This window comes from Dipodomys spectabilis, unplaced genomic scaffold (assembly GCF_019054845.1).
Source record: "Dipodomys spectabilis isolate Male_0828 unplaced genomic scaffold, ASM1905484v1 ptg000048l, whole genome shotgun sequence".
Classification (NCBI taxonomy): Eukaryota; Metazoa; Chordata; class Mammalia; order Rodentia; family Heteromyidae; genus Dipodomys; species Dipodomys spectabilis.
The window spans coordinates 3,806,833-3,821,006 of NW_024870725.1; positions in this window are offsets into that span (position 1 = coordinate 3,806,833).

The following is a 14,174-nucleotide window of genomic DNA, read 5'->3' on the forward strand; positions in this document are numbered from 1 at the left end:
ATCTATCCAACACCTGGAAGACACCATCAGAAGGCCTAATCTAAGGATAATGGGTGTAGAGGAGCACCTAGAAACAGAAGTTAATGGTCTAGGAAATTTGTTTAACAGGATCCTAGCAGAGAACTTCCCAAACATGCAAAAAGATAGGCCTGTCCAGATACAAGAAGCCTTTAGAACCCCAAATAGACCAGACCAGAATAGGACATCCCACCGCCACATTATAATCCACACAGGATCAACTCAGAACAAGGAAAAGATCCTTAAAGCTGTCAGAGAGAAAAGGGTAATCACTTATAAAGGGAAACCAATTAGAATCACCTCAGATTTCTCAGCAGAGACAATCAAAGCAAGAAGAGCCTGGAACGATGTATGCCATGCCCTAAAAACAAACAACTATCAACCAAGAATACTGTACCCAGCTAAACACTCCTTCATAACCGAAGGCCAAATAAAAACCTTCCATAGCAAAGAAAAATTGAAGCAATACATCTCCACCAAACCAGCCCTACAAAAGATTCTTAAAGATGTCCTACAAATAGAAAACCAACAAGACCGCAATAAAGGCCAAGAAACTGCACCCAAACTGAGAATCCAAGAACCATAGGAAGAACCCAGTTTTCGCAGCCCCCAAAAAGGTAGATAACATGGCAGGAACTCCCAAATACCTCTCAGTCCTATCTCTTAATGTTAACGGACTGAACTCTCCAATTAAGCGACATAGACTGTCTAGTTGGATTAAAAAACAAGACCCTTCTATCTGCTGCCTGCAGGAGTCACATCTTGCCCGTAAAAACAAACACATTTTCAATGTTAAAGGCTGGAACAAAATCTACCAAGCAAACGGACCGCATAAACAGGCGGGAGTTGCAATCCTAATATCAGATAAAATAGACTTCAAATTAAAATTCGTGAAAAGAGATAAAGAAGGTCACTACATACTAATTAAAGGATCTCTCCTTCAGGAGGATATTACAATTCTAAATATCTATTCACCAAACAATGGAGCACCCAAATTTATCAAAGACACAACTTTCCCTCAAATCCCATATAGATCCAAAGACATTAATTGTTGGGGATTTTAACACACCACTCTCCCCACTAGATAGATCAACTCGGCAAAAACTCAACAGAGAAAGCACAGATCTAAATAGCTGCATAGATCAACTAGACTTAACAGACATTTACCGAACATTTCACCCAGCAGCATCAGAATACACGTTTTTCTCAGCAGCACATGGAACGTTTTCTAAAATAGACCACATTTTAGGCCACAAAGCAAACTTGTCTAAATTCAGAAACATTGAAGTTATACCTTGCATTCTCTCTGACCACAAGAGAATAAAATTAGAACTCAACACCAAAAGCCACCAAAGAAAGTCCGGTATCACATGGAGGCTGAACAACACACTGCTGAATCATGAGTGGGTCATGGAAGAGATTAGAAAGGAAATTCAAATGTTCATGCTATTCAACAAAAATGAACACACAAATTACCAGCTCCTCTGGGACACAGCAAAGGCAGTACTCACAGGCAAGTTTATAGCTCTGAGCTCCTACATCAAGAAATTGGAGAGATCTGAAACTAGCAATTTAATGACACATCTAAACCTCCTTGAAAAAGAGCAGCAAGATAAACCCCAATCCAGTAGATGGAAAGAAATAATCAAAATTAAATCAGAATTAAATGAATTAGAATCCAAAAAAACTATAGAAAGAAACAACAAAACAAAGAGTTGCTTCTTCGAAAAACTTAACAAAATTGACAGACCCTTAGCAAATCTTATCAGAAAAAGAAGAGAACACACCCAAATTAATAAACTCAGAGATGAGAATGGAAACATCACCACGGAAACAACCAAGATTCAGAACATTATAAGGGAATACTTCTCAAAACTGTATGCTAATAAGTTTGAGAACTTGACAGAAATGGACCTCTTCCTAGCAAATATTGACATGCCAAAACTAAACCAAGATGAGTTAAACTATCTTAACAGGCCCATATCAAGCATTGAAATAGAAACAGCAATAAGAGACCTCCCAGCTAAGAAAAGTCCAGGACCAGATGGTTTTACAGCGGAATTTTACAAGGCCTTCAAAGCAGAGCTCACACCAATTCTCCTCCAACTCTTCAATGAAATTGAAAGAGAAAGCTCACTACCGAACACATTCTATGAAGCCATCATAACCCTCATCCCAAAACCAGGCAGGGACTTATCAAAGAAAGAGAACTATAGACCCATTTCTTTGATGAACATTGATGCAAAACTTCTCAACAAAATTTTGGCCAACCGACTTCAACAATTCATCCAAAAAATCATACACCACGATCAAACAGGATTCATTTCAGGGATGCAAAGCTGGTTCAATATACGCAAATCAATTAATATTATTCATCACATCAACAGGAGCAAGAATAAGAACCACATGGTTATCTCAATAGACGCAGAAAAAGCATTCGACAAGATCCAACACCCCTTTATGATGAAGGTTTTGGAAAAATTAGGAATCCATGGAACATTCCTCAGTACAATAAAGGCTGTATATGACAAACCTACAGCCAGCATTATACTCAATGGTGAAAAACTAAAGCCATTTCCTCTTAACTCAGGAACAAGACAAGGATGCCCACTCTCTCCACTTCTCTTCAATCTAGTGTTAGAATGCCTAGCTACAGCAATAAGACAAGATGCAGACATAAAGGGGATCCAAATAGGGAAAGAAGAAATAAAACTCTCCCTCTTTGCAGATGACATGATCTTGTATTTAAAGAATCCCATAGACTCCACTCCCAAATTACTGAAGCTGATTCAAAACTTTGGCAAAGTAGCAGGTTATAAAATTAACCCCCAAAAATCCATGGCTTTTCTGTATGCCAACAATGAGAAAAGTGTGGCTGAAATTAGGAAAGCAACTCCATTTGTAATAGCCCCACAAAAAATAAAATACCTAGGAATTAACTTAACTAAAGAAGTGAAGGACCTCTATGATGAAAACTTTAAAATCTTGAAAAAGGAAATCAACACAGAACTTAAAAAATGGCAAAACCTCCCATGCTCCTGGATTGGAAAGATTAACATTGTGAAAATGGCAATACTTCCCAAGGCTATCTACAAATTCAACGCAATACCTATCAAAATTCCACCCTCATTCTTCAAGGAAATAGAAGAGGCAATCCAAAAATTCATATGGAACAATAAAAGACCCCGAATAGCAAAAACGCTCCTCAACGGAAAGAACACTGCTGGAGGAATATCAATACCAAATTTCAAACTCTACTATAAAGCCATAGTAATCAAAACAGCTTGGTATTGGCATAAGAACAGACCTCAGGACCAATGGAATAGAATTGAAAACCCAGAAATGAACCTACAGACCTATAGCCATCTAATCTTCGATAAGGGAGCTAAAACAATAGAATGGAAGACAGACAGCCTCTTCAGTAAATGGTGCTGGCAAAACTGGTTAACTACATGTAGAAAACTAAAGCTAGATCCTTATATATCACCCTGCAGCAGAATCAACTCCAAATGGATCAAAGACCTTGAACTCAAAGCAGACACTCTGAAAACATTACAGGATGGAATAGGAGAAACCCTGGGTCTCCTTGGCTCAGGCCGAAATTTTCTGAATAGAGACCTGGAAACACAACAAATCAAAGAAAGGTTGGACAAATGGGATTGTATAAGGTTGCAGAGCTTCTGCAGGGCAAATGACATAGCTAGCAAGATCAATAGAAAGCCCACGGATTGGGAGAAGATCTTTACTAGCCATACAACGGACAAGGGTCTCATATCTAAAATATACTTGGAACTCAAAAAATTAAACCACCCAACAACAAATCCTCAAAGAAACAACTGCCCAATAAGTAAGTGGGCGAAAGACCTAAAGAGAAGCTTCTCTGAAGAAGAAAGAAGGATGGCCAATAGACACATGAAGAAATGTTCAACATCCCTAGCCATAAAAGAAATGCAAATCAAAACAACATTGAGCTATCACCTCACTCCAGTTAGAACAGCAAAAATCAAGAACTCTAACAACAACAGATGCTGGAGGGGATGTGGACAGAAAGGAACCTTACTTCATTGTTGGTGGGAATGTAAACTTGTTCAACCACTTTGGAAAGCAGTATGGAGGTTCCTCAAAAGACTCCATATAGAGCTCCCCAATGACCCAGCAATCCCACTTTTGGGCATTTACCCAAATGACCACAAACAAGGCCACACTAAAGCTACCAGCACAACTATGTTTATTGCAGCATTATTTACCATAGCTAAGATATGGAACCAACCCAGATGCCCCTCAGTAGATGAATGGATCAAGAAGATGTGGTATATATACACAATGGAATTCTATGCCTCCATCAGAAAGAATGACATTGCCCCATTTGTTAGGAAATGGAAAGGCTTGGAAAAAATTATATTAAGTGAAGTAAGCCAGGCCCAAAGAAACATAGGTCCCATGGTTTCCCTTATTTGCAATATCTAGTATAGGTATGAGTCAAGCGGAAAAAGTCAGAGAATGTGATGTTAGGAAAACGAACCCTCAAATATGTATTTTAATGTTTTTGTTTCATTCAAGAATGTGTTTCTAACGCATTTATAATATTATTTCTTTGTTGCTTTGTATGTCCCTCCCCCACAGTGTAACCCCCGCTTTCACTATATTTGATGTCAGTATAACATGTGGAGGAGACGGGGACAAACAAGTCGTTTAAGGATTCAGGTGGACCTGTTGCAACAATGAGAAGTACAAAATGTCATGTCAAAACCAGCTTTACAATGTCGGTGGGGGGGAGGGAGGGGGGGTATGATTGGGTGGGGGGGGAGGGGGGAGGCTGGGAAGGGAGGTGAAGGGTAAACAAAGGAGGAGGCTGCAATGCTTGGTAAGAAATGTATGCATTTTCCTGCCCATGTAATTGTAACCCCTCTGTACAGTATGTTTTCAAATAAAATAAAACAAAATAAAAAAAAAAAAAAAGAAAGCAATAAAGCCATAGGAATATTAAATACCACAAGGAAACCAGAGACTCCACCAAGAAACTGGTTACAGACACAGGGGAGACAGAAGATTCCCTCCACCCCACAAAAAAAAAAAAAAAAAAAACAAAAAAACCAAAAAAAACCTGAAGGATGTTTTTTTCCTACCTAATTTTTTATTTTTTTAATGTTTTCCTTTTTATATCATTTTAATTTTAGGGTATTTTGGTTTCTGTTTTTATTCTCTTTATGCTCTTTTCCTTTTTGGTACATTATAGATTATTTTTTTGCTTTACTTAATTGCACTTCTGTTCATCCCCAGATATATACTCATCTTTGAGTATTAGACTGTATCCTTTATTGTGTATATATTAATTCAGATATCAATTACTCAATTAAAAACTCTCAGTCTTAACTCCTTTATTAGAAATATTATTCCTTTCTTTATTTTTTTATTGTGAAAATACCATAGAGAGGGGAAAAATTACACTGGCAAGGTAATGAGTACATTTCTTATCAAGAATTGTTGCCTCCTCCTTTGTTTCCACTTCCCATCGCTTGCCATCTCCCCTCACCCACCGCCAAATGCCCCTGACCACCAAAGTTGTAAAGTTCATTTTTCAACATAACGATTTGTATGTCTCATTGTTGCAATGGGTCCACCTGTATCCCTATTTAAACGATTTGGTTTTTTTTTCCCCTTCCCCTCCACAAATTATACCAACATCAAATACAGTGAAAACAGGGGTTATACCGTGGGGAAGAGACATACAAAGCAGCAAAGAATCATCTTATGAATATGTTAGAAACAATCACAAGAAAAAAATATTTGAATCCTTATCATGGGGTTCATTTCGCTTAACATCAACTTATCTAACCGCTTCTGCCTGTCTCAGACAGGTACTAGTTATTGAAAATAAGAGAAACCATGGGACCTATGTTTCTTTGGGTCTGGCTTACTTCATTTAATATTATTTTTTCCAAGTCTTTCCATTTCCTAACAAATGGAGCAATGTCATTCATTCTGATGGAAGCATAGAATTCCATTGTGTATATATACCACATTTTCTTGATCTATTCATCTACTGAGGGGCATCTGGGTTGGTTCCATATCTTAATAAATAATGAATAATAAAAAATGCTGCAATAAACATAGTTGTGCTGGTAGCTTTAGTATGGTCTTGTTTGTGAAAATTTGGGTAAATGCCCAAAAGTGGGAATACTGGGTCATAGGGGAGCTCTATGAGAAGTCTTTTGAGGAAGCTCCATACTGCTGTCCAAAGTGGTGGAACAAGTTTAGAATCCCCCCAACAATGCAGCAAGGTTCCCTTTTGTCCACATCCTATCCAGCATCTGTTGTTATTATAGTTCTTGATTATAGCCATTCTAACTGGGGTGAGGTGGTATCTCAATGTTGTTTTGATTTGTATTTCTTTTATGGCTAGGGAGGTTGAGCACTTCTTCATGTATTTATTGGTTATCTTATTTTCCTCTTTAGAGAAGTTCCTCTGTAAGTCTTTAGCCCACTTATTTATTGGGCAGTTGTTTCTTTGAGGAATTCTTGTTGGGAGATTTAACTTATTCAGTTCCAGGTATATTTTAGATATGAGACTCTTGTCCATTGTATGGCTAGTGAATATCTTCTACCAATCTGTTGGCTTTCTATTGATCTTGCTAGTTATGTCCTTTGCCATGCAGAAGCTCTGAAATTTCATGCAATCCCATTTGTCCAACCTTTCGTTGATTTGTTGTGTTTCTAGGTCTCTTTTAAGAAAATTTAGGCCTGTGCCAAGGAGACGTAGGGTTTCTCCTATTACATCCTGTAATGTTTTCAGAGTGTCTGCTTTGACTCCGAGGTCTTTGATACATTTGGAGTTGATGCTGGTTCAGTGTGATATATAAGGGTCTAGCTTTAGTTTTCTACAAATGGTTAACCAATTTTTCCAGAACCATTTCCAGAAGAGGCTGTCTTTCCTCCATTCTATTTTGTTAGTACCCTTATAGAATATTAGATGGCTATAGGTCTGTGGGTTCATTTCTGGGTTTTCAATTCTATTCTATCTATCCGGAGGTCTATTCTTGTGCCAGTACCAAACGTTTTTTTTAGTGTGGCTATGTAGTAGAGTTTGAAATTTGGTATAGATATTCCTCCAGCACTGTTCTTTCTGTTGAGGATAGTTTTTGCTATTCGGTGTCTTTTATTGTTCCATATGAATTTTGGGATTGCCATTCCTATTTCCTTGAAGAATGAGGTTGGAATATTGATAGGTATCACATTGAATTTGTACATAGCCTTGGGAAATTGCCATTTTCACAATGTTGATCCTTCCATTCCAATAGTATGGGAGTTTTTGACACTTTCTAAGTTCTGTTTGGATTTCCTTTTTCAGGTTTTTTTGAAGTTTTCATCATAGTATTCCTTCACTTCTTTGGTTAAGTTAATTCTTAGGTATTTGATTTTTTGTGGGGTTATTACGAATGGTGTTGTTTCCTGATTTAAGCAACACTTTTCTCATTATTGGCATACAAAAAAGCCATTGATTTTTGAGGGTTAATTTTATATCCTGCTACTTTGCCAAAGTTTTAATCAGCTTGATTGATTTGGGAGAGGAGTCTGTGGGATTCTTTAAATACAAGATCATGTCATCTGCAAAGAGGGAGAGTTTTACTTCATCTTTCCCTATTTGGATCACTTTTATGCTAGCATCTTGTCTTATTGCTGTAGCTAGGCATTCTAATACAAAGTTGAAGACAATTGGAGAGTGTGGTCATCCTTATCTCACTCCTGAGTTAAGAGGAAATGGCTTTAGTTTTTCACCATTAAGTATAATGCTGGCTGTACGTTTGTCATATACAGCCTTTTTTGAATTGAGGAATGTTCCCTGGATTCCTAATTTTTCCGGAACCTTCATCGTAAAGGGGTGTTGTATCTAGTCAAATGCTTTATCTGAATCTACTGAGATAACCATGTGGCTCTTATCCTTGCTCTTGTTGATGTCATGAATTATAGTAGTTGATTTGTGTATATTGAACCAGCTTTGAATCCCTGAATTGAATCCTGTTTGATCATGGTGTATGATTTTTTTGGATGAATTGTTGAAGTCAATTTGCCAAAATTTTGTTGAGAAGTTTTTCATCAGTGTTCATCAACGGAATGGGTCTATAGTTCTCTTTCTTTGATGAGTTGCTTCCTGGTTTTGGGATGAGGGTTATCATGGCATCATTGAATGACTTAGGTAGTGAACTTTCTCTTTCAATTTCATTGAAAAGTTGGAGGATTGTTGATGTGAGCTCTGCTTTGATGGCCTTGTAGAATTCTACTGTAAATCTATCTGGTCGTGGGATTTTCTTTTTTTTTTTGTCGGTCATGGGGCTTGAACTCTGGGCCTGGGCGCTGTCCCTCAGCCCTTCAGATCAAGGCGAGCGCTCTACCACTTGAGCTACAGTGCCACTTCCAGTTTTCTGGTGGTTTATTGGAGATAGGAGTCTCAAGGTCTCTCCTGCCTGGGCTGGCTTTGAACCGTGATCCTCAGATCTCAGCCTCCTGAGTAGCTAGGATTACAGGCGTGAGCCACCAGCGCCCGGCTTGGTTGTGGGATTTTCTGAGATGGGATGTGTCTTATTGCTGTTTCTGTTTCAATGCTTGATGGCCGCCTGTTATGATGGTTTAACTCATCTTGGTTTAGTTTGGCATGTTGATATTTGCTAAGAAAAGGTCCATTTCTGCCAAGTTCTCAAACTTATTAGCATAAAGGTTTGAGAAGTATTCCCTTATAATGTTTTGAATCTTGATTGTTTCTGTGGTGGTTTGAATTCTCATTTCTTAGTTTATTTATTTGGGTGTGTTCTCTTCTTTTTCTGATAAGATTCGCTAAAGGTCTTTCAATTTTGTTTATTATTTTGAAGAACCATCTCTTTGTCTTTTTATTCTTTCTATGGCTTTTGTTGATTCTTATACGTTTAATTCTGATTTAATTTTAATGATTTCTTTCCATTTACTGGATTGGGGTTTATTTTGCTGCTCTTTTTCAAAGACGTTCAGATGTCTCATTAAATTGTTGGTTTCAGATCTCTCCAATTTGTTGATGTTGGAACTCAGAGCTATAAAATTGCCTCTCAGTACTTCCTTTGCTGTGTCTCAGAGGAGCTGGTAATTTGTGTGTACATTTTTGCTGAATATCCTGAACATATGAATTTCCTTTCTACCCTCATCCATGACTCACTGGTGATTCAACAGTGTGTTGTTCAGCTTCCATGTGTTTTACAGGACTTTCTTTAGTGGATTTTGGTATTGAGTTCTAATTTTATTCCCTTGTGGTCTGAGAGAATGCAAGGTATAACTTCAATGTTTCTGAGTTTGGACAAGTTTGCTTTGTAATCTAAAATGTTCTGATGCTGCTGGGTGAAATATTCAGTATATGTCTGTTAATTCTACTTGATCTATGCAGTTATTTAGATCTGAGGTTTTTTTGTGGAGTTTTTGCTGAGATCATCTATGTAGTGGGGATAGTGGTGTGCTAAAGTCCCCAACAATTAATGTCTTTGGATCTATGTGAGATTTGAGGGAAAGTAGTGTACTTGGATAAATTTGGGTCCTCTGTTGTATGGCGAATAGATATTTACAATTGTAATATTCTCCTGAAAGAGAGATCCCTTAATTAGTATGTAGCAACCTTCTTTATCTCTTCTCAAGAATTTTACTTTGAAGTCTATTTTATCTGATATTAGGATTGCAACTCCCTCTTGTTTATGGGGGACGTTTACATAGAAGATTCTGTTCCAGCCTTTCACTTTCAAAATATTGTTGCTTTTATGGCCAAAGTGTGACTCCTGAAGGCAGCAGATAGAAGGATCTCGCTTTTTAATCCAACTAGACAGTCTATGTGGCTTCATTGGAGATTTAAGTCCTTTAATGTTTACAATTAGGACTGAGAGGTATTGAGTAGTTCCTGCCATGTTATCCACCTTCTTGGGGGCTGCGACAACTGGGTTCTTCCTATGGGTCTTGGATTCTCAGTTTGGGTGTGGTTTCTTGGCCTTTATCGTGTTCTTGTTGGTTTTCTATGGGTAGGACATCTTTAAGTATCTTTTGTAGGGCTGATTTTTTGGAGATATATTGTTTCAGTTTTTCTTTACTATGGAAGGTTTTTATTTGACCTTCAGTTATGAAGGAGAGTATAGCTGGGTACAGTATTCTTGGTTGATAGTTGTTTGTCTTTAGGGCATGGCATACATCATTCCAGGCTCTTCTTGCTTTAATTGTATCTGCTTAGAAATCTGAGGTGATTCTAATTGGTTTCCCTTTATAGGTGATTCATCTTTTCTCCTTGACAGCTTTAATGATCTTTTCCTTGGTCTGAATTGATCCTGTGTGGATTATAATGTGACGGTGGGTTGTTCTGTTCTGGTCTGGTCTATTTGGGGTTCTAAAAACTTCTTGTATTTGAATAGGCCTATCTTTTTGCATGTTTGGGAAGTTCTCTGCTAGGATCTTGTTAAATAAATTTCCTACACCATTAACTTCTGTCTCTAGTTGTTCCTCTACACTCATTATCCTCATATTAGGCCTTCTGAAGGTGTCTTCCAAATGTTGAAAAGATCTATCATATTTCTTGGATTTTTCTTGAATAGTTGTATTTTCTTTCTCTATGGTATCTAGGCTGTCTTCAATCCCTAAGATCCGATCTTCTGCATGGTCTAACCTACTGTCAAGACTTTCTACTTTGTTTTTTACATCTTTTCCTTCTAATTGTTCAGTTTTGATGGCTTCAAATTCTTTGTTGGAGCTTTGTTTTAGATCTTGTATGAACTTCTTTACTTCCTTAATTTGATGTTCAGTGTTTATTCTCAAATCACTTAGTTGATTGGTTATGGTTTCCATGGACTCCCATTTCTTCTGTCGAGCTCTTTCAACATTCCCTTTGTGGACTTCCTGAATTCTTTCAGCTGTCTGTTTATGTGTTCCATGAATGCCTCTATTGTTCTTTGTCTATTCTCATCCCACTCTCGCAATTCCTGTATTACTCTTTGATTAGCTTCCTCACATTCACACAATTCCTGTAGCTTTCTTTGACTGTTCTCAGCCTGCTCACCCAATTCCATTATTTCACTTTAACTTTGACTCTTCTCAACCTGCTCATGCAATTCCTGTATCAATCTTTGAGTAGCTTCCTCATGATCATGAAATTCCTGTATTAATATTTGGTTTGCCTCCTCTCTCTCCCTATCACTCTCACTGAGTCCTTTGCAGGTTTTCAATCTTTTCATTCACCATGTTTACCAGTAGTGTTTATAGAGCTTTTTGGAAACTTTCCTCTGGATTATTCATTATCTGTTCTGTCACCTGATTATCATGATTGGGAATTGAGATTCCCAGACTTGCCATTTTTTCTTGTGTTTTCTGGCTTATTCTGCCCAATTTTGTGCTGGAACACTATTTTAAGGCAAGCATCAACCAAAGTACTGTAGTTACACAGTCAAAATGGCTGCAGATACAATCTAGTTCAACAGATACAATCTATTCGACATCAAACAACTATGGATTAATTGGCTAAGAGCAGCAACGGAGAATTTGGCAAACCATAAATTATTTGGTTTAAGGAGAAATGTGTGGAAAGTAGTATTAGAGGTATATGGAGAGGTAAATGGCCAGTGAAGTTAATCAAGTCCTTATCTCAGAGAGTGAAATGGATTGGACAGAATAATAGCAGGGAGATTAAAATAAAAACAAGAAAAATTGAAAAATAAAATGAAAAGAATAAAAAAAGGACCAAAGGTCAGAAGAGATTTTTAAAAAAAGCACAGACATGCATATAGACCTAAAATAAAAATTATGAGAGGAAAAAAATTAATAAAAAATAATTAAAAATTAAAAAAGTACAGTAACGAGTTCTTTGATTTTTTTTGGGGGGGAGGAGGAGAATGGGAAGATCTTGTATCTCCCCTCTATCCATATCCAGATTTTTGGTGGAGTCTCTAGTCTACTTGTGATGTTTGGTTTTCCTGTGGCTTGATTGGTTTCTTAAGTCAATTTTTTTTGGGCAGGCAGAAAAATGCTCTGCTTTACCCAGGATTTTGTAAGCCTCCTTCAGTGGGAGGTATATCTACTTTGAGTATCACAAAAGAGGGAGATGACTGTTTCCTCTAGTTTGTAGATGCTATGATGAGGCTAGGTTCTGAGAAGGGTTTAGACCTTTCAGCAAATAGTAGCTTTTCCCTGAGGGGCTAGGTCCTGGGATACTCACAGAGCCCAGCCTGGAGCCATGCTCAGGGTTTATGTTTACTGAAATTCAATTGATTGTCTAGGCTGCTGTAGGGAGGAGCAGCCTCTGGCTCTGTTTACCCATTGAAGATAGACACTCCTCTGAGGGCAGAGCTCCTTTTGCCTGGGCTGGGTGACTTTCCCCTGGGTGGAGCTGAGCCTGGCAAGTCAGTTTAGGTTCCTTTGACCTGCTAAATGACTCTTTTGTTTTCTTCCAAAGCCTGAGTTGGAGCTAGCTGCTCAGCTGGTCCTTGGTCCTTTGTCAGTATCAATGATGGAGATCTCTGGTGGGAGGGGGTGGCCTTCCCTCCTCTGCTCCCTGAGATGGAGTGAGGATGTCCAGGTTCTACTCATGCCAGATTCTTGGTTTCTTGGCTGTCTCTGGTCTGCTATCTGCAGGATGAAGATAACTTCTCCTTGTCAGTTCTTGCCGGTGTTGAGTACAATCTGCTTGCCTGCTGCGTCTGGTGCCTTTGTCCCAGACTCTCTTTTGTAGGTATGGCAGCTATGGCCACCGCTGTTGCTGCCTCAGCTGCACTGCAGTTGTGGCTACTGGCAAGTACTCAGTTCTGTCTCCTTGCTTGTATTTCCCTCTCTGGCCAATCTCTCTGTACTGTGATGGCACACTCAGTGTGATTCTCTAGCCTAGGACTGTTCACTGGAACACTAAAACTGCTTTCTATTCGAGATCTTGTTTAGCCTCCAGCTTCTCTGCCACCTTCCTCTGAACTCCGTATTATTTGTTCATACTAATATAATTTTAAGTGCTTCATTTTTAAATATTTTATTTTTCATTTTACCTTATCTCACTTCTCTTTTCAATACCTCTCCTCTCTCTTAATTTAGGTCTTAGTTATATTCTCTCTCTCTTTCACTTTTTACATTTCTCTATTCTTATTTTCTCCTCACAATTCTCCCTAACTCTTTTAATTTCTGCTCTGCTAACTCCTTCTTTGATTTTCTTACTCCACTGGTCCCTAGTTGTTTGTTGTTGAATTAGATTTTATCTGTTCAACGATGTTGTATCTGTACTCATTTTGAGTGCATCAAATAATCTGTGCAGCTACAGGGCTCTGGTTAATTCTTGCCTTAAAATAGTATACTAGCGTGGAATTAGTTTTGCTTTCATAACTAAATGAGTAGAACAAGCCAAAGAAACACAAGAAAATGGCAAATCCAGGTATCTCAACTCATTCATGATAATCAGGCAACAGAGCCATTAATTAATAATCCAGTGGAAAGTTCCCAAAATTCTCAACAAACACTAATGGTACACATTCAGAATGAAAAGATTGAAAGCCTGCAAAGGATTATGTGTGATCATGATATGGAAATGTGTGCACTTGATGAAGATAACCAAAGATTAATACAGGAATTTCTCCAACAAGAGGACGTTAATCAAATATTAATAGAGGAATTGCTTGAGCGGGATGAGAATAAACAAAGAGTAGTAGAGGAATTCATGAAATCCACATACAGAAAGCTGGAGGATTCCACACAAAGTGAATGCTGAATTGAGCCCAACAGAAGGAAAGGGAGTCCAATGAAACTATAACTAATAAACCAAGGAATGTAAGAATGAACACTGAAACCAAATTAAGGAGATAAAGAAGTCCATGTAAGATCTAAAAAAAAGCTCCAACAAAAAATTTGAAGCAAGTTAGTTGAGAGATTGAGTCAGGGCTTTTTAGAGCCAGGCTGGAAGCATGGCTCAAGACTCTTTTCTCTAACCAGCAAACACTGCAAGTGGTACTATAACTCAAAGTGGTAGAGTGCTAGCCTTTAGCAGAAGTGCTCAGGGATAGTGCCCAGGCCTTGAGTTCAATCCTCCTTGAATACTAACTGGGAAAAGCTATCCCAGCAATGAGCACCTAGACTCAGCCAGTCTGGGGAACAAGGGAACATGGAGAGGAGTAAGAGGAGATGATCTCACATCA